This window comes from Podarcis gaigeae, assembly GCF_964106915.1.
Source record: "Podarcis gaigeae genome assembly, chromosome: 12".
In the NCBI taxonomy this organism is placed as follows: Eukaryota; Metazoa; Chordata; class Lepidosauria; order Squamata; family Lacertidae; genus Podarcis; species Podarcis gaigeae.
The window spans coordinates 51,436,659-51,458,153 of NC_139688.1; positions in this window are offsets into that span (position 1 = coordinate 51,436,659).

A 21,495-nucleotide genomic window follows, 5' to 3' on the forward strand; every position below is an offset into this window, starting at 1 on the left:
TCTTTCCAAGGACCTTAGTCTGAAGATACAGAAAATGGATTTGACCCTAATGCTGAAGACAGAAGCAGAAGACGGTAGAGGAAAAGATGTCTGACTGGGCACCATCACAATGATTTCATATTACTGAGCCAGCCAGGTGGTAACAATTGCCTCCATGGTACCAGTATTAATGTTCATCCATGCATCTTCATCACCCAATGACTGAAACATCAAGAGATGACTTGACTTCCCAACGCAAAACACTCTTCTCTGACAAAACAGAACAGTAGAGCTTTCAAATGATCTCCCTTCACGTACCATGGCTTTGAATGGAGGCGACTCATTCAGCTGAGTCACTGAGAGATGCGATATCTTAGATAAGCTTTAAGTGTTGCGAGACATGATTCTGAATGCAGATCTCTGAATAATTTACAGACACTCATATGCATAAGTGAAAGAGGGATGTGGGCATTTGTTGATTTGGGAAATGGGAAAATTGGGAGGGGGGAAGCACACTGAAAATGAAAGTGTTTATAAAGCTCAGGTTGTAATTCACTGGCACCTTCAAGAAAAGAAACTTTGGCTAAGGTAATTTTGAATTATGCAAGTGCTATAGGGGGAGTGAAGAACCAAAAAATAGTGTTGTGTTGTTGTTGTTTTCGGCAGAAACATTTAAAAAAAACTTCAAAATGGATAACAGGGTATTAGGCTAACAAAAATGTCACAAAATATTGTGCACACTTTCCTGGCCTTAGGAATTTGGATGGTAAACAGAGCAATGGATGCAAGGAGAACATGAAAGAAGGAATGGGGGATAGGGTCACAAATATTCAAAGAAAGCTGAACCTGAGACAGCACAGATTTGAGGTTGCCCCAAGGACTGCAGGGGAGAAGGAACATCTGATGATAGACACCAACACACACATATTTGTAAATGAGTCATTTTGTGATTTCTTTCTTGGCCAAATACAGCTACTTCACTAATAGGGATGTTGGAATGTTGCTTATGGACCAGAATGTACCTTTTACATTTACCTTTTGTATAAAACATAAGATACCTTTGTGAGCATGTGCTTTTCTAAATGGAAAGGGAATTCTTTTCCTGCAATATATGTGTGTGTTGGCTTAGCTTACATGTATTAAGAACTAATACATTTAATCTTCTCAACATTCCGAAGCTTTCCCTGTTCCATTGTCAAAGCATCCTCTCACTCGGTTTTAATGACTTTTATAATTCATCATAGATTTGAACAATGAATGCCTGTACATGTGCCTTAATTATAAGAGCAAATTGAAGGCAGTTATATTATGCATGAATAGATGGCATATTAAACTGACTAATGAAAAAGTCAACAGACTGAGGAGCACAATATGGAAGTGGGTTTAGCACATAATATACGGTGCTGTGCTTCTCAAACTTGTTTGGGAATAAGTTGGCGACCTGAGAGGAACTGCAGAGGCTGCTTCTGGGAGGGGCAGCAGTCGGCTAGGCAAAATTTGGCTGATACAGGCAGAACAGTTAGTTCTGCTTCAACCCCATCTCTTAGTCTGGAGTGGAGAACCCAGGCTGAATTCCTTCTCAGGCAACATGCCTCAGTGGTGCTGCTCAGCACCCTCTAGGAATCTTTTTGAACTGCAGTAATGCCTCTCGCCTGACTGCATAGATATTGGTGCTGTGTTTTTCTCTGTATCATTTTTTTAAAAAAATATTTTTCCATTTAAACATATATAATCACATCATTATTATCCACATAACTTCTTTGGCTCTTTAGAGCCTGTAGACTTCCTTCCCTCCCACCTCTTGGCTTTCAAAACTAACCTTTATATAACAGCATTTTATATACAGTAGTACCTCGGTTTAGGGACGCGGGTGACGCTGTGGGTCACAGAGCCTAGGACTTGCTGATCAGAAGGTCAGTGGTTCAAATCCCCGCAATGGGATGAGCTCCTGTTGCTCAGTCCCAGCTCATGCCAACCTAGCAGTTCGAAAGCACGTCAAAGTGCAAGTAGATAAATAGGTACTGCTCCAGCAGGAAGGTAAACGGCGTTTCCGTGTGCTGCTCTGGTTCCCCAGAACCGGCTTAGTCATGCTGGCCACATGACCCAGAAGCTGTACGCCAGCTCCCTCGGCCAGTAAAACAAGATGAGCACTGCAACCCCAGAGTCAGCCATGACTGGACCTAATGGTCAGGGGTCCCTTTACCTTTACCTACCTTGGTTTACAAACTTAATCCGTTCTGGAAGTCCATTCTTAAACCAAAGCATTCTTAAACCAAGGCGTGCTTTCCCATAGAAAGTAATGGAAAATGGATTAATCCATTTTAGACGATGAAAAACAACCCCTAAAACAGCAATTTAACATGAATTTTACTATCTAATGAGACCATTGATCCATAAAATGAAGGCAATAATCAATGTACCGTACTATAAAATAAATAAGACAGTATTGTAGATGATAAAAATTAAAATTATTTTTTTTTCTTACGTGCACTGATGATAGTCTTTGTTTGGATGGGGGACTTTTATCCATTTCTGCAGTCACACAAGCAACCAGTAGCTGAACTGGGTTCCACACAGTCAAAAAACAAGTCACAAAAATGAAGTAACAAGCCACAGTCACAAAAACGAAGTCAATCAACATTGGATGGGCTCCTTTGCCTGCAAATTTCACCCACTTATGTGAAAAGGGGTTATTATAGCCATTTTTAGATTTCCTATTGTAGTTAAAGGGGCCAAACAGAGCTTCAGATTTAACAGGTTATCTTTAGATCTGAATAATTAATCCAGCCTGAATGACACATCCGGCTGCATTTAAACACTTCATACAAGGTGAATATTGTCATTGCACATCCTTAAAAAAACAACACAAATGCTTCTTTCACATTAATCAATGTGAAATGACAGTCACAATGTAGAAACAGGTGTTCTACCAACTATTCAGAAAATTTTGATGCCAAAGAAACCTGCCGCTAACATTCATTTTTATTTTATTTTTTTAAAAAATGTTTTGTTCGCCACAGAGTTTGGAGAAGATTTATTTATGATAAATCCTCTTTGGGTATCTTTCTGGTTTGGACAGCTGTCAGCAAGAAGCAAACCTGCTTGGTATTTATCCAACATCTGTTCTGTTTTGCTGCTTACAGGGAGGCTAGTAATAATCTCCTGGCAGGTATCTACATGCAGCTTCAAGAAATATAGTCTCTTCAGCCTGACAGCAGACTGCAGACCCTTAGATCACTGGACAATTTACAACATATATTCCTGCTGTTGCTGCTACTACCACATTGAAACATTTCTGCAACTGGGTGCATATTCAGAAGCAGACAGATGACTACCCATACCAGATTAGATTTTCTACTGTGTCACACAGTGTTGATACTGGTATGAAAATCACAAAACACTGATCCTTTGCTTATATGAGAAAACATGGTTATGGCTACTGGAATTTTAGCTAAGCTGAGATGGCTAAGCTATCATGTTTAATTAGAGAAAAATCATTACTGTCATTTGTTAAGGACAGGGAATTTCTTACGGACTTTTTGCATGAAAGAGAAAATGAACTTGTAATATCTGGGTTTGAAGACTGCAAAAAAAAACTGGCTTATAGAAGATAGAATGGTTGGATTCTATAGAATGAATATTATATGTAGCTGCAGAGAGCCAGAAGTCATTTTATTCTACTTTATCTTTCTTTAGTTTGTTCTTTCTTTTCCTTCTTTCTTGCTTTCTCCTTCTTTAGATTTCTATTTTTCTTGTATTTTCTTCCTTCCTACTTTGCATTTTTGGGGGATTAAGTAGCTGTTTTATTTCAGTATATTATAAAAAGATACTCTCTAATGGGTACGTATTTCTGTATAACTTTGAATAAGTATCAACAAATGAAATTTTAAAAGAACTGAAATTGGAGACCATGGTCATTGGTGGAGGCAGGCATGTTTAAAAGCAATGTATAGTGATTTGGGAATTCAACCCAATTGTATTTTCCAACTCTACTCTGTCTGCTTGTGACTGTATCCTGGGAATTTTTTCGATACAGGAATATTTGTGGAGGAACACTACAATAGAACTCCAACATTTATTATCAAGACAACCAAGATTCAGTGGCACAGTGCTAAATCCTGCCCTTTCCTGAGCATTGCAACAAGGATGATATAGGGCACTGAGTCCATGTGGTCAAGATTCTAACTAACCAGCAGGAGTGCTAGACATATTGAGCATTGCCAGATCTCGCAGCCCCACATTCTTCCACATTCTCTTTATCCATTATGCAACCCACTGCAAATCTTTCTTTTCTTCAACCTCAGCTTTTCCATTTCCTCCAGAAGTGATTTTCTGCTACTATTTTCAGTCTCTACGGCTAATGCATTAATCTCTGCTTTCTCTCATCTTGGCTGAATCCTCACAATTGCCTGGTGTGCAGCTCAAGCTCTCGTAACAGGACACAATGCAAATAGAACATCATTTCTCGAATCCTTCCAGGGAAAGGTGTTATCCTCAACCTGGCTCCCTTGCTTGAGAAATGCAGCATTGTTGTTCTGGGCCATCAAAAATGACTTGCCTGCAGAAAGTAGTTCCCTTTCCAGTCATAATATATAAGGCAATGTTTTCATATATGTTGTGAGCCACTGTGGGTGGCATGTTCTCAAAAAGCAGCCTATAATTATTTACACCAATAATTAAAACAAACTATGCGCCCTATGGGACGCGGGTGGCGCTTTGGGTTAAACCACAGAGCCTAGGACGTGCCGATCAGAAGGTTGGCGGTTCGAATCCCTGCGACGGGGTGAGCTCCCGTTGCTCGGTCCCTGCTCCTGCCAACCTAGCAGTCCGAAAGCATGTCAAAGTGCAAGTAGATAAATAGGTACCGCTCCAGTGGGAAGGTAAACGGCGTTTACATGCGCTGCTCTGGTTCGCCAGGAGCGGCTTAGTCATGCTGGCCACATGACCTGGAAGTTGTACGCCGGCTCCCTCGGCCAATAAAATGAGATGAGCGCTGCAACCCCAGAGTCGGTCATGATTGGACCTAATGGTCAGGGGTCCCTTTAACTTTACTTTTTATGCGCCCTATGGATTTCCATCACATCCATCACAAGTCTCCATGCTTCCCCTCCCCGTTATGGAAGGCTTAGAGGACGCAGCAGCCAAGAAGCAAGACAAAGACTTTATCATTTCTCTTGAACAAGAACGGTGTGGCACAGGAAACTCCTGACTCCACTAAGTCCAGTGCCATCTAGTGACTATAAACTAATAATGACACTATATCCACACATAGTAAACTGGAATCATTAAAAGTTGATACCCGCAGTACAGTGGTGGTTTTTCGAGACCATTGCTCTGCATTGTCTCTTACCGATGCACGTTATTTATTTATTTCCAGTCTCTAGGATGCATCACTGATGATGAAAAGCAAACGACATAGTTACAGATTATCTTCACGTGGTTGCATTTCATACTCTTTAATTGTGATGAATGGTGGCAGAAAGACAAATGCTGCCCAAACAACACGATGCTATAGCATAGGAAGCTTTTAAATACAGTGGTATCTCCAGTTGTGCACGGGAGCCATTCCAGAGTTCCGGTCGGATTCTGAGGTGTGTGTATCCGGAGGTGTCGCTTCTGAGCATGCTTATAGAGCGCTTCCATGCATGTGCGCTTGGCAAAACCCAGAAAAATACTTCCAGGTTTGCCGCGCACGTATCCCGAAGGATATGTAACTGGAGGTGAAAGTAAGTGGTTTTCCCCCCAATATTTTTTATTAATTTTTTCCAAATATCTCAAACACAATACAGCTTAACAATATTATTCTCCTTTAAATCTATATCTTATCTGAGTTAACTTCCCTCCACCCCTCTTTTGGCTTCTCTATATTGCTCTTGCTTAAGCATGATTACTATATATACATTCTATAAGTGTCTACAATCCCTTAATAAATTTTTATATTATACTTTAGACATACATTCCTTATTATAATACAGCATTACATCTTGTGGTCTAACCAAACGTTTACAATAAACGTTATGAGTTTTATTTCAGTCCTGTGGCTGTCTTTATGTACAGTTTTCTCTAAGTATACCATAAATCTGGACCATTCTTCTTGGAATTTCTCATCATCCTGCTCTCGGATTCTTCCAGTTAGCCTTGCTATTTCCACATACTCCAATACTTTCTGTTGCCATTCTTCAATTGTCGGGATATCCTGTTGTTTTGGAGGTGAACGTAAGTAGAGGTACCACTGTATATGGTTTACTTCTGAAATATCATGTAAATATGAAAGTCCTAGTGCCAGGGCAGAAGGACTCCCATGGCTACAAGTGATAGAGGGATCCATCAACGTCGGAGGGGAGGCAAGAATATTTTATGGAGGGGGCGAAGGAAACTTGGCCCCTAGGAGTGGACTCCAATGGTTCTATGTATGAATACTGCTTGCTTGCTTGGTTATGAAGTTATGCTATGTCATTCTACAGTGTTATCAAGACAACTTAATATAAAAAAGGCAAAATACAATTTGAAATATTTTTGAAATCAGACACACTTTTAAAAATAATAATACAATAAAACCAACAAAGTAATAGTTTTAAAAACTCTCACATATGCAAGGTAAACAGCAATAGCATTAATACCTTTTTTAAAAAAACCCAGGCAGCAGATGATTTACAGTTACACAGCTAAAGTTTATCACCCCCAAAGGGAAAGCCTTCTGTTTTTTTAAAAAAATTTTTAATTTTAGGTCTTAACTTTCTGGTGAAACATGGCAAGGAAGGGGGCAAAATAGCCATCTCTAGAGTGCTATCATTCGTACTCTTCCACATATTTGTGAAAACAACATACAAAAAAATGCATTATATTAGGGAAAATTAGTTGTTAAAATGTGCCAATGGCAAAATTACACATAAAAATGTATATATTAGCAGAGGCACTTGTTTTGTTTTTGTTTTTAAACTTGATGTGGAAATGTAGAAATAATAATAATAATAATAATAATAATAATAATAATAATAATAATAATAATTTATACCCCACCCATCTGGCTGAGTTTCCCCAGCCACTCTGGGTGGCTCCCAATCAAGTGTTAAAAACAGTACAGTGTTACATATTAAAAACTTCCCTGAACAGGGCTGCCTTAAGATGTCCTCTTAAGATGTCAGGTAGTTGTTTATCTCTTTGACATCTGACGGGAGGGCGTTCCACAGGGCGGGCGCCACTACCGAGAAGGCCCTCTGTCTGGTTCCCTGTAGCCTCACTTCTTGCAATGAGGGAACCGCCAGAAGGCCCTCGGCGCTGAATCTCAGTGTCCGGGCTGAACGATGGGGGTGGAGACGCTCCTTCAGGTATACTGGGCCGAGGCCATTTAGGGCTTTAAAGGTCAACACCAGCACTTTGAACTGTGCTCGGAAACGTGCTGGGAGCCAATGTAGGTCTTTCAAGACCGGTGTTATGTGGTCTCGGCGGCCGCCCCCCAGTCACCAGTCTAGCTGCCGCATTCTGGATTAGTTGTAGTTTCCGGGTCACCTTCAAAGGTAGCCTCACCTTCAAAGGTAGCCCCACAGCAGTAGTCCAAGCATTGCAGTAGTCCAAGCGGGAGAAAACTGAACTTAAGTTGGGGGAAAATGAGGAAAGGAATGGCTTGATGCAGTAATTTAAACTCCACAACTTAACAAATACATTTTTGTCCATGAGGAGGAGGAGGAAGAAGAAGAATCTTATTTTTGCTTCTACAGTTTGGTATATGAGCCTGCTTTTTCAAAGAACTTTTAATTACATGCTGGGTAAGGTGCACCAAGACATTTGGCAGCGTTTCAGAAGCATTTCTACATATAGCCGAGAAATGTATACAAAAATAATTTCTGTTATTCCATGCAATTAAAAATAAAGGTTGCGAGACTGGTAGTTCCAAAAAAAGAAGTCTTTTGTGAGCCAATAGCAGGGATTTTGACAATTCTGCTTCCAACGAGCTCTTTCCCCTTGGACCTGATTGCTGAAAAACTCAAATCTACCATGGAACACTTAATTGCTGAAGATCCAAGTGGAGAGCAGAATGGGAAGCAAATTCTATGAGGAACAATCGAAAAAGTTGGGTTCACATTTCAATGGCAGGTAAATATAAAAAACAATGCAGCTATTCATGTAACACTTGTGGACTGGGAAAAAGAATGGAATGAATACCACTCATATTCACTTGCATGATTTCTCAGGTGAACAGTCAAATTGCAGCAATTTCTGCTGCCATTTCTGATGGAATTCTCTAACATAGCTAGTCACAGTGCCCCCCAGTATGGGAATATGTGCTTCAATTTTAATTGTTGTGATTATTTTATTTTTTTTTACAATTACAATGTTTGTACCATTATAAATAAAATTATATGCAATCTTTCTTCAAATCTGTGGTGTTGTTGTTTTCCCTTTTTCATTTGGTTTTCAATTGGCTACCAGGACCCACTTAACACACATTGTGCAATACCTACGACTTGCCACAGACATAAACAGTTGAAAAATGTTGCATCTGCCAATGTATCCATTTGTGCTTTCCAGAGGTGTGTGTGTGTTTTAGCAGGTACTCGGGGGAACTAAATTCCTTTAAATTCTAAAAAATAAATAATTATTTGCCTGAGCCAAAAATCCACCTACAGTGGTACCTCGGGTTACAGATGCTTCAGGTTACAGACTCCGCTAACCCAGAAAAACAGTCATACCTCAGGATGAAGTAGCTTCAGGTTGAGCACGTTACTTCCGGGTTTCACCGCTCGCACATGCGCAGACGCTCAAAATGACATCTCGCGCATGCACAGAAGCGGCAAATCATGACCTGCACATGTGCAGATGCACAGACGTGGGCTGCGTTCACTTCAGGATGCAAACGGGGCTCCGGACCGGATCCCGTTCGCATCCAGAGGTACCACTGTAGTACCTCGGGTTAAGAACTTTGCTTCAGGATGAGAACAGAAATCGTGTGGTGATGGCGCAGCAGCAGTGGGAGGCCCCATTAGCTAAAGTGGTACCTCAGGTTAAGAACAGTTCCAGGTTAAGAACGAACCTCCAGAATTAATTAAGTTCTTAACCCAAGGTACCACTGTATATCTGTAATCCATAAAGTTGACGCCATTTCTAATCCAGATTGTTGCCTGCTTGAGTTTATTAATCACATCTTACATTTAGCCACTGGTGGGGGGGGATGTGGCTCTGCAACTGGGCCCGCAACCAACCAACCAACCAACCAACCAACTTGGTGGTGAGTCCCGTCCCCCCGAAAAAAATCACTGGTGCTATCTCAAACTGAAAGATAATGCCCAGAAAGGACATAGACTTCCTGATTCTTCACTGGCCAGTGGCATAGCGTGGGTTGCCAGCACCCGGGGCAAGGCAAGTAATTTGCGCCCCCTAACCCGTGGATTTTAGCACTCGAGTGCAAGCGCGGCCCCCCCTGCACCCCCACACCACGCCACTGTCACTGGCAGATGAGTAGACATTATTTATTGAGATGGATATTGTAGCTTCATTCCACTGGACGGGAGTTGTTTTCTAGAATTCATGTACATATGGCTGAAACATATTTATTTTATACAGAGCACTGGCAGGGCCCGTTCCCACAATTTCCCTTCTCTTTTTTTTTATATAAATATTTATTAAGATTTTTTGTGAAAGAAAAACATAAGTAACAAACAACATTGCTTATATCATAACAAAATTTCATAACTTGTTTAGACTTCCTCGCGTCTCCTGCTCCCACTTACATTGTTGAAAAGTTTTTTCAAGCAAATTATCATCTTGTTTGCAATCTTATATCCACTCATTTAAATATAAACTAATAGTTCTCCCAAAGGGTTTGTCTTTTCCTTAATCTGATTTATCATCAAATTCCAATCTAATTTAGTGGTGGCTAATTATTTATGATCAAGCATCCTTCTTAACATTCAATTAAGTTACAATATTTTTGTAAATAAATTTTAAATTTCTTCCAATCTTCTTCAATCCTTTCTTCTCCCAGGTCTCGGATTCTGCCAGTCATCTCTGCCAGTTGCATATAGTCTATCAGCTGCATCTGCCATTCTTCCAGTGTGGGTAGATCTTGAGTCTTCCAAACACAATTTCCCTTCTCCCTCTGGCTTTACTACCTCACCTTTTGTTCCTTCTTCAAGTTCCCCCACCGGCTATTGCTGGTATAACTCCTTGTGCTCAAGCCATATTGTTACAAAATGGGGTCCTTTTCCTCCATTTGCTTCTCTTCTCTCATTTCCCCTCTCTTGTTTTTGCTGGGACGGACGGTTGTACGAAACAAATCCAACTAAAGTACCAAGTAATGAAATCACCAACTTCTGCCTCAATGAATGTTTACAACCTTACTGGGTGCTACTTTTCAGATAGTAGCCGTAGCTACACATTACTTTTCAATTTGATTTTAGTATAAATTAACTTACCGTCATGGAAGTGGATTTAAAAAGCTAATAGCCCTAAAAGAATTAAGAGTCCAAAGGAATGGTATCAGCGCCAAAGCACATTAATTGCCTTTTTTTCACTTCACGCTGGTGAACTATAGCCAAGATAATTGGCCTAATTGGAATAAATTGTTTCTTTAGCCAGGTATCCTCTTTCACTTTAGCCTGATTATTCCAAGGCTTCATCTTAGTCAGATAAAAAACAAATGAAACCGCTCTCTCACTCAGTCAATCTGGGCTTTTAATATTTTAGTTTTATGGCTGACGCTGGGCCAAATAAGTGCTGCAGAAATCCAGGCATTCAGTTGCTTAAAAACTGGGCAGGTGCCAGGAAATAGGGCCTGACCCTATGAAAACCTCAAGCATATTCACTACATTTGAAGCAAAAATCCATATGTCATCTCTCAATATCACATTCAGGTCACCAAACACAGGACTTCATTGAGCTGGTATATCCAGTGTTTTTTTCTGGGGGTACGCAGGGGTACACATACCCCTAAACATTCTGTGAATCTAAATTTAGTTTCTTCTTTAGCATGGTGAATCATCAGTTCCAACGGCGGCCCCATTTCCTTTCCCAGTGTTTCCTGAGCCTCAGACGGAAGCAAGCGTTTAATGTGTGAAGCAGTGTGGAATGTGGATATGTGGTGTTTTACTGATGAAAGTCTGGCCTCATTGTGGGGCAGTATTTCAATACGAGTAGGAAGATGTTGGGTGGGATGTGGGTGGTGCTGTGGGTTAAACCACAGAGCCTAGGGCTTGCCGATCAGAAGGTCGGCAGTTTGAATCCCCGCAACGGGGTGAGCTCCCGTTGCTTGGTCCCTGCTCCTGCCAACCTAGCAGTTCGAAAGCACGTCAAAGTGCAAGTAGATAAATAGGTACTGCTCCGGCAGGAAGGTAAATGGCGTTTCCGTGCACTGGTCTGGTTCGCCAGAAGCGGCTTAGTCATGCTGGCCACATGACCCGGAAGCTGTACGCCGGCTCCCTCGGCCAATAAAGCGAGATGAGTGCCGCAACCCCAGAGTCGGTCACAACTGGACCTAATGGTCAGGTGTCCCTTTACCTTTTAGGAAGATGTTAGTGCACACAACCTCATGCCAATGTGGAAGTTACTGTGAGCTATCAGCTGTGTAATATGAGGTAATCCATGTTCTTTGTTGTTTTGTCCATTTACTGTATTTATTTTCCCCAATTTGAACTATAAAATGGTGATTTTCTTGAGTCAAAATGAGAGTACTCTTAAATGTTTTTTTAAGGGGGGGGAAAGCACTGGGTATCTCACACCATGAGGTAATGATGTATATGATTGGTGGAAATTGAAATGCTTTGTTTAAAACTTATAAATACCCCTGCCTGGACCCTTGGGCGAGGTTGCAGTTTTGCAAAAAGATTCGACTGTAACCTATTGCTTTGCAATAAACAACAACGGACTCCTAACTCTTCTTGTCTCTGAGTTTTATGGGGGAAAATCAGAAGATAAACCATTTTTGGGTTACAACAATAGCACAAAGTTAATTACATTTGCCCTTCATCCAAGGATCCCAGGGCAGTTTACAATATAAGAACCACAAAAATACATACCATATTAAGAACAAAACAATAACAATAGCCCTCCAATGGAAACACAGAGTGGCTAACAATCCAGTATTGTATGCATAGCAGCACACAGCAGTAAAATATCACTAACACCACATCATAGCCAGATATGAAGGAGAATAAAGCATCAACAGTAAAAATAACAAAAAAACCCCATAGAATCGCCCACAAATACTGATTATATCCCAAAGGCTTGGGCAAATAGAAATAGGTTTTACCTGGTACTTAAATGTGGCCAATGTGACGGACAGTCAAATGTTATCTTGGAGGCATTTCTAGAATTGGAAGCCACCACTGAGAATGCTCTGTCATGCATCGCCACCCGCCCTGCAGAATCTAAAGGCAGGGCAACAAGCGGAGCATACCTGGTGGTCCTTGATAGTCAGGTAGGAGAGTCTTGGTTTTTTATATATATAATATTTATTAAGAATTTAAAAATTACAAAAAGAAAAGAAAAAGAATTAAACATAACAAAGCAAGACAATACAGAAACAAAAACACTACATATACATAACAAAACAAGACAAAAACAATTTAAAACACCTCCAATACTTTCAATATTATTATCTTTCTTTTACTTGTTTCAGCGACCTCCTCGCACCTCCCTTTTTTGTATTCCACTTCAATTAATTGTTTCAGCAAATCCTTTCCATTGTCCTCAATTTTCTGTCCTATAATTTATCTTAACACATTCTAACCTTATTTTCCCCTTTAATCCATTTACAATCTATTATACTTAATTCTTTATAGCATTTCTGCTAAAGCCATGTAACTTCATTCCAACATCTTTCTAACATTCATTAATTTTACAATATTTCTGTAGATAGTCTTTAAATTTCTTCCAATCTTCTTCCACCGACTCTTCTCCCTGGTCTCGGATTCTGCCAGTCATTTCCGCCAATTCCATGTAGTCCATCACCTTCATCTGCCATTCTTCCCGGGTGGGTAAATCTTGTGTCTTCCAATACTTTGCGATGAGTATTCTTGCTGCTGTTGTTGCATACATAAAGAAAGTTCTGTCCTTCTTTGGCACCAATTGGCCGACCATGCCCAGGAGAAAGGCCTCTGGTTTCTTCAGGAAGGTATATTTAAATACCTTTTTAATTTCATTATAAATCATCTCCCAGAATGTCTTAATCCTTGGGCACGTCCACCAAAGGTGAAATAATGTACCTTCAGTGTCATTACATTCCCAGCATTTATTGTCAGGTAAATTATAAATTTTTGCAAGCTTGACTGGTGTCATGTACCACCTGTAAATCATTTTCATTAAATTCTCTCTTAGGGCATTAGATGCCGTAAATTTCATACCTGTGGTCCATAACTGTTCCCAGTCAGCCATCATAATGTTGTGTCCAACATCTTGTGCCCATTTAATCATAGCAGATTTCACCGTTTCATCCTGAGTATTCCATTTCAACAGCAAGTTATCCATTCTTGACAAATTCTTAGTTTTGGGATCTAACAATTCTGTTTCCAATTTTGATTTTTCCACCTGGAAGCCCAGTTTTTTGTCCGAATTATATGCCTCCATTATTTGATAGTAATGGAGCCAGTCTCGCACTCTATTTTTTAATTTTTCAAAGCTCTGCAGTTTTATTCTGTCTCCATCTTGTTCCAGAATTTCCCAATATTTCGGCCATTTGGCCTCCATATTGCAGGTAGGACAGTCTTGGAGAAGTTGATTTATCCGGTGCCTAGATCAGATATAGATTTATGCACTGCATAATCATCATCATCATCATCATCATCATCAAATTTTATTTATACCACACCCTCCCCAGCCAAGAGCTGGCTCAGGGCGGCTAACAACCAATAATAAAAACAAGTTGATTAAAATACAATTTAAAAGATTAAGATACAACATTAAAACATTAGGGTGCAATCTCTTCATAGGAGGAGAAAGGAAAAAGATAGAGGGGGAGGGAATCAAACTGATTCCAAGCCAAAAGGCCAGGCGGAACAACTCTGTCTTACAGGCCCTGTGGAAAGAAATCATATCCTGCAGGGCCCTGGTCTCATGAGGCAGAGCCAGAGTTGAAAAGGCCCTGGCACTGGTTGAGGCTAATCTAATTTCCTTAGGGCCCGGGACCTCTAGGGTGTTGCTATATATGGACCTTAAGGTCCTCTGTGGGGCATACCAGGAGAGGCGGTCCCGTAGGTACGAGGGTCCTAGGCTGTGAAGGGGTTTAAAAGTCAAAACCAGCACCTTAAATATGACCCTGTACTCCACCGGGAGCCAGTGCAGCTGGAAAAGCACTGGGTGAATATGCTCCCATGGCAGAGACACCGTGAGGACCCTCGCTGCAGCATTCTGCACCCACTGGAGTTTCTGGGACAGCTTCAAGGGCAGCCCCTTGTAGAGTGAATTACAGTAGTCAAGCCTGGAGGTGACCATCACATGGATCGCTAGATTTTTTAAAAATCTAAGCAGTTTGAATAAATTGGTATGAAACGTTCATTACAATAGCAATAAAGACGGTTTTTAATAACAGTTTTAGTTCGTTTTTCAAAATACAAATAAAACCAAAACATTTATTTAAAAAGTGCACATAATCAATCAGCAGGGAGATCCAGAGAATAGGCCCCAACTAATTAGGTAGGTTTCAATTAAAGTGTAACCTGAACAAATGCTTGTATGCACATTCCCACTGAAGACGCCTTAAATCCCTGTGTCGCTTATACAGTGGTATCTCAGGTTACAGACGCTTCAGGTTACAGACGCTTCAGGTTACAGACTCTGCTAACCCAGAAATAGTACCTCAGGTTAAGAACTTTGCTTCAGGATGAGAACAGAAATTGCGCGGTGGTGGTGCGGCGGCAGCGGGAGGCCCCATTAGCTAAAGTGGTACCTCAGGTTAAGAACAGTTTCAGGTTAAGTACGGACCTCCGGAATGAATTAAGTACTTAACCTGAGGTATCACTGTACTAGCAAGTCTGACACATAGGTATCTCCAGAACGAATTAAGTTTGAGGTACCACTTTACCTATTTATGCAGCCACAACTTGCTCTGGTTTCTTATTTCATACTTGACTTTTTTACGTTCTTTGCAGCTTTGGTTCAATTAAGGTGTTTCCCCCCCAGCTCAAACAAATTCACAGCCTCTTTTGCAGACATTACTTTGTTTTCAGCATTCTGTCCAACCCTTTGGCTTAATCTCCACAGAATTCATCCTCTGTTACTCTTGTGAAGAGGGCCCTCTCAGTCCTTCCTCTCCAGAGTCTTGGCATCAAGAACTGTCTTCTTCTCTTTGTCAGAAGTTGCAGTCAGGCAAGTTTTACTTATCCGCTCGTCTGTGGAATGTTTTCAGATTCTTTCAAGAGTTGGGATGCCAATAGGGGGAAAGGCAAGCTGGGGGAATGGAAGCTGACCCGTACCTCAGCAGGAGGACTGAAGAGAAGCCTGAAAGAGATCCCCTCTGGGAAAGATGGCTATGCTCCTCTCTTTTCTTATAAGCTCATTTGCAAGATCTTATTTTGCCTCCTATAAAGTGGAGGCAGAGAAAGCATCCAACCCGTAACTTGTCTTGGACGGGGTTAGGCAGCAGAAATACTGATGTGATAAACATTCTAGTTAGAATGATGCAGAAATGTGTCTTCTAAAAACTAACAAGGTTTTAGTTGACTGTGGTCCCTTATTCTCATTGGTAATGTGTATGCTTATGTAGTTTATCTTAATTTAATTCACTGAAATTATAAAGGCTTGTATGCATTTAAATTTGATCGGTTAGTAACTGAATTCTAGAATTCTAGAGTTCCCTAGGAGTTCTCCTGTGATTGGCTAACATTGGTCACATGGGAGGTATCTAGTGAAGGAGAGACTCCATTTTATGTGAAGCAAGATGACTGTGTTTTAGAATCCACTGTGAACACTGCTAAGTTGAATAGAGTGTCGGGATGCTTCTTCTCTGCTTGAAAGAAAGAAAGCAAAGCTGCAGGAGAAGGTAAAAGTGGAAATCTCCCATGGCCTAATTGAGATACAGAAGGCTGAGTGCTGAGCTCTGGAAAGGGAGGAAAATACAGTTGTTTGGAAGTCAGAAGAAGAGACTGTAAGCCCATGGAGAAGCATGTGACTGTAAATATTATGTTTTAATTCATCCATAACTATAAGTTTCTGCAAGTAAAGTTTTTGAAGGTTAAAGTCTGAGTGTTGGTTCAATGCCCAAAGAAGGGTGTCAGTCATATACAGTGGTACCTCGGGTTACAAACTTAATTCGTTCTGGAGGTTCGTTCTTAACCTGAAACCGTTCTTAACCTGAGGCGCGCTTTCGCTAATGGGGCCTCCCACTGCTGCCAACGCCGCGACTTCCGTTCTCATCCTGGGGCAAAGTTCTCAACCCGAGGTACTACTTCCGGGTTAGCAAAGTTTGTAACCCAAAGTGTTTGTAACCCGAGGTACCACTGTATATGATTTGAGCTTCTTAGCTGTGATTTCACTACTCTTAATTCAACAGTTTACTCAGAGGAACTGTGGCTGAGGGGGTGCTGTGACATAGGAAACATCCTCAGGACCAGATCAAGAGCTTAGTGGGCCACATTTGGCCCTCAAGCCTGAGATTTCTCACCCCTGTGCGGGTCCATTGGCTTCTAAATATGGAATGGAGTGTGCTGTATTGTCCTTTGCCTTAGGGACCAAAATGTCTTTGACGTGGTCCTGTAGAGAGGCCCCCTGTGCTATCAGCTGCTGAGAAGGCAGACAATATCATCCGGTTACCCAGGGAACCCAAAGATTCTCTTGCTTTCCTTGTCATAGTCAGTGAACTTTGTACATATTCATAGCCCACACAAAAGATTCAAGGAAAGGGGGCATTTTAGCATCCTAAAATGAGGGGACATTTCATGGTTTGCTTGTTTTTTACTGCCTGCCTAGAACTGCAAAAACAGACAGAATGTCAAGGTTGTACTAGCTGGTCATTATATATGTTTGGTGGGCTGTAATCGCATGGTAGGTTAGAAACGTAGACTTTCATTTGTGAGCAAACCAGTCCTAAGGATGACCACCCAGATATGCTTCAAGTATGAAAGTCTAAATGTAATATAGTGGTACCTCGGGTTAAGAACTTAATTCGTTCTGGAGGTCTGTTCTTAACCTGAAACTGTTCTTAACCTGAGGTACTACTTTAGCTAATGGGGCCTCCCGCCGCCGCCGCACGATTTCTGTTTGCATCCTGAAGCAAAGTTCTTAACCAGAGGTACTATTTCTGGGTTAGCAAAGTCTGTAACCTTAGGTACCACTGTAAAAGCTTCCTGTGTTTGCCTAACCATGTCTACTCAGAGGTTAAGTCCTATTGGATTAAATGAGTCTTACTTCTAGGTAAGTAGGGGTAGAATTGCAGTCTTACATTCTCTTAAACATCTAAACACTGTATAAATATATGCATCGTCAAATGCTACAAATGGAATAGAGCAGAATGATCTGAGTTTCAAAATGTCTGCTTGAAGCTCACAATGGGGCTTTGTTATCTGTCCCTGATTGGAAGAAGTTATTATTAATACTTTAATTCAAATGAGCTATGTCTAAAGAGAGCCTGGTTTTTATATCTTTGATTCATTAAAACGATAAGGCTCTGTGCCGAACAATTGTCTTGTAATTATTGCAGTTTTGAGGCACAGCTTTGGGTTGCTACTTGTAAAAGGGTATCAGCAAATCAGACTTGATGAGCTATTGTCTGAGGAAGGGTTTTTTTTTTTTGGTTTTTTGCTGATAATTTGACGTGTTTGTAGATTTTGTGAAAGTTGCGTGCGGAGCAGACAAAGATATTAGACTTGTGACAGATGTGAATTAGAGCTCAGTTTATTGGATAGATTCAGCCATTGTTTTATGAAGATGTTTGTTTTGGAATTGTTTTCTTACAGCCATAATTTGCCTAAAGCACAACTGTTGTTTCTCATCAAGACATCAGCTACTTTCCTTCCATCTCACTTAGTTTTCTAGTCTTTTCTGTTTCTAAGGTACTGTTTATACATATATGCGCATGTGCTATGATGTGCATCCTATATAGAAGTCACATGAGGACAAGCCCCTCCCCATGTCACATGTTTACTGGGAATAACAAGTGGGGAGAGTGCTCTCGTGCTCAGATGCTTTTTGCAGACTTCCTAGATGTCAGGAAACTGGGGGCTGAGAAGGGAGAAATGATGGGAAAATACAGAGATCAGCCTCCGATCGTAGTTGCACCTCATCAGAGGGGGAGGATGACGAAGGGATGTCAGGAAGCAATGAATCAGGGAGGGGGGGAGCAATTTCCGGGGCTTAGCTCTTCACGTAAAAAAGGAAGGAAAAGGGGAGGGCTCCGGAAGTGGCTATGCTGGAGAAAACGAAAGGAACATTCAATCTCTGCATCTGATACCGAATGAGCCGGATGTGCTCTGAGAGCTCTGTGTGTAAATAGGAAAATGGACCTAATAAAACCTGTAAAACTGGCTGGAGGCCCGGACTCTTATCTCTTCTAGCACCCACCAATCATCCTTGACACTAGAGGCATCTGCTTGTCCGCTGCAAGAGCCAGATGTTGGACAACATGGGCCTTTGGCAGAATTGAGCACGGTTCTTCCTATGTTTCCTGGGCCTAACAGAGATGCAAATTTCAGGGAGGCCAGTGGGGCCTGGCCCCTCAAGACTGGGGGGCTCAGCCCTGTCCCCGCATACTTTAGGGGTCTGAGCTGTCCTCAGCCCCATAGAGTTGGCACATATGCCAGCAAGTGATGTTCAGAGGCATCCCGAGTACTTTTCAATTCCTGGGGCAGGCATCAATAGCTTCAGTGCCACAGTGCCAAGGTTGCTTGTAAAAACACACATATTAAGCACAATTGCATTTTTAAAAAATGCATATATTGGGAGAAATGTGACTAAGGTCTGGCAAATTTTCACAAAGTGTTTTTTAATTGCACATCGATGCGGAAATGTGATGAACGGAATTTCAGATTGGAAAAAAGAGAAGTGGAAACAAACTAAAATTGACAGAGTCGTTCATCCCTGAGTGAGTGGAGGGAGGAAGGAAGGGAGGGTCATAGCTCAGTGGTGGAGCATCTTCTTTCATCCAGGTGGAGCTGGGGGGAATTCCCTGTATGAAACCCTGAAGAATCAGGCAGTGTAAACAATACTGTGTTAAGTGAACCTTTGGTCTGGCTCAGTATATGGCAGTTTCCTGTGTTCCTTTCTTCCTTAAATGCCTTAGAGTCATAGAATCTTAGAGTTGTAAGGGACCCCTACACCCTACAATGCAGGAATCTCAGCTAAAGCATCCATGACAGATGACCACCCAACCTCTGCTTGGTTGGATGAGATGGCACCAGAAAGATGGAGAAAGAGCTGCCACTGTGAGAAAGCAAAGGTTATTTATAAAAATCATTTTTATTAAATTTTCCACTTCAACAATCCAATCCAATCACATTAAATATTCCAAATTATACATATACATATAAAATAATCTGAATATTCTGCCAAATTATAAATTTTTAATAGGACTTCCCATGATTCAAGTTTGGAGGGTTCTGATCATCTCATACTTCTACTGCTTTTCATAGTCACTTCCGATGGTTCCTCTGATTATTTCTGTTGTTAACCTTCCTTCTTTCACAGCCTCTGAGTTGTTCCCACAAGCGAGTTAAAACAAGCAATGATGTGTTTCTGTGTGGATTTTTATGTCACAAAGGTGAAATTGTTTAAACCAAGAAGGGAAGAGGGGATAAGAAAGAAAGAAAGAAAGAAAGAAAGAAAGAAAGAAAGAAAGAAAGAAAGAGAGAGAAAGAGAAAGAAAGAAAGATGGTAGGTAGGTGTGGAAAGGTTTAGTTTAGCAGAGTTAAACAATCCCCTTTATGCAGCGATCAGCTTGTTGCTGACTCGTCCGAGTTCTTCTAATAAAGATGCCTTCCTGGTTAACAATCCCTTTGAATCCCTCTTAAAGAATACACACACGAATCTGATTCATGTTAATATAAAACTATTTTACTCTCAGATTCATTCAGGTTTATAGAACTGTATCTGAAGGCAGGCTTAGGTTACATAACAAGCAAATAAACCATAGCAGAGGGAAGTTGGTCCTGAAGTGACTGCAACTGAGCAGTCACTTCAGGACCAACTACCTTTCAAAACTACCATCAACCGAAAACTGGCCATTCATCCTCTGTCGAAATGTTGCACTTGACTGCACCTTTACATCCGACAGAAGGAAGGAAGGAAGGAAGGAAGGAAGGAAGGAAGGAAGGAAGGGAGGGAGGGAGGGAGGGAGGGAGGGAGGGAGGAAGGGAGGGAGAGAGGGAGGGAGGGAGGGAGGAGGGGAAGAAGAAGAAGAAGAAGAAGAAGAAGAAGAAGAAGAAGAAGAAGAAGAAGAAGAAGAAGAAGAAGAAGAAGAAGAAGAAATAGAAATAGAAGAAGAAAGGCAGGCAGGCAGGCAGGCAGGCATCTCTTATGTCTTATCACTAATAGTCTCTTATGTCTTATCACTAATAAATGAAAAATATAAACCCTTACCCTCACTGCCTAAGGTGCCCCCAAGATGCATTGGAATGTATCCCATCCCCCTTTTCTCTCTTCACCCATTCACCTCCCCAAAACATGACACATACATTTGTCTGAGAACATTCAGTTCAGCCCTCATTTGTATTAATGGATTCTTTTCCCCATTTGCCATATCTACAGTGCTCTTCAGCCACGCACACATCTCCTGCCTTCCTGCCTTTGGTCACTCCTAAATCACAGTGTTTGAACTTTACTCCTAATCTGCATCCTCCAGATTAGAATAGTCTTCTCAAAGGACATGAAAAAGCATCTCTGAGCTTTGCTTGTGCTATTTTGGGTGTGCACCTGCAGGCTGGAACACAAAAGACACCCCGGCTGAAATCAAATGCATATTTTAAGCAATGTAGCCTGTGTGTTGGAATTGTAGATGTACAAAATCCCATCACTGCAGTCCCAGAAGATCCATAGGATTGTGATTCTAACTTTTCACCATCTGTACTAATGCTTCTACAAGTGCTTCTTGTAGAAAGACCACTGCTATTTGTAGCATGTGCCATGAGAGTGCTCATATTTATGCTATATTACCAGTAGAATTGCTACATACAAAATGTAGTGAGATAAATAAAGCTGTAATCCTATTCGAACTTGGTTTGGAGAGAGTTCTATTGAACTGAGTGAGATTTGCTTCGAAGTAAACAGGAATAGCATCAAGTTGCACACCACTTTTGAGGATGGTGTAGCTTAGAGTGCACCGATACTATAATAAACTAACACATAATGACTATATCTCTAGACAATAATAGTGCTAATGATCACCAAGACAATGGTCCTAAACATATCTACCAGGAAATGTCCCACTGGCTTCATTGGATTTATGGATTCATGGATAACTAAACATGTTTCAGATTGTTTTACAGTGGTACCTCGGGTTAAGAACTTAATTCGTTCTGGAGGTCCGTTCTTAACTTGAAACTGTTCTTAACCTGAAGCACCACTTTAGCTAATAGGGCCTCCTGCTGCCGCCGCACA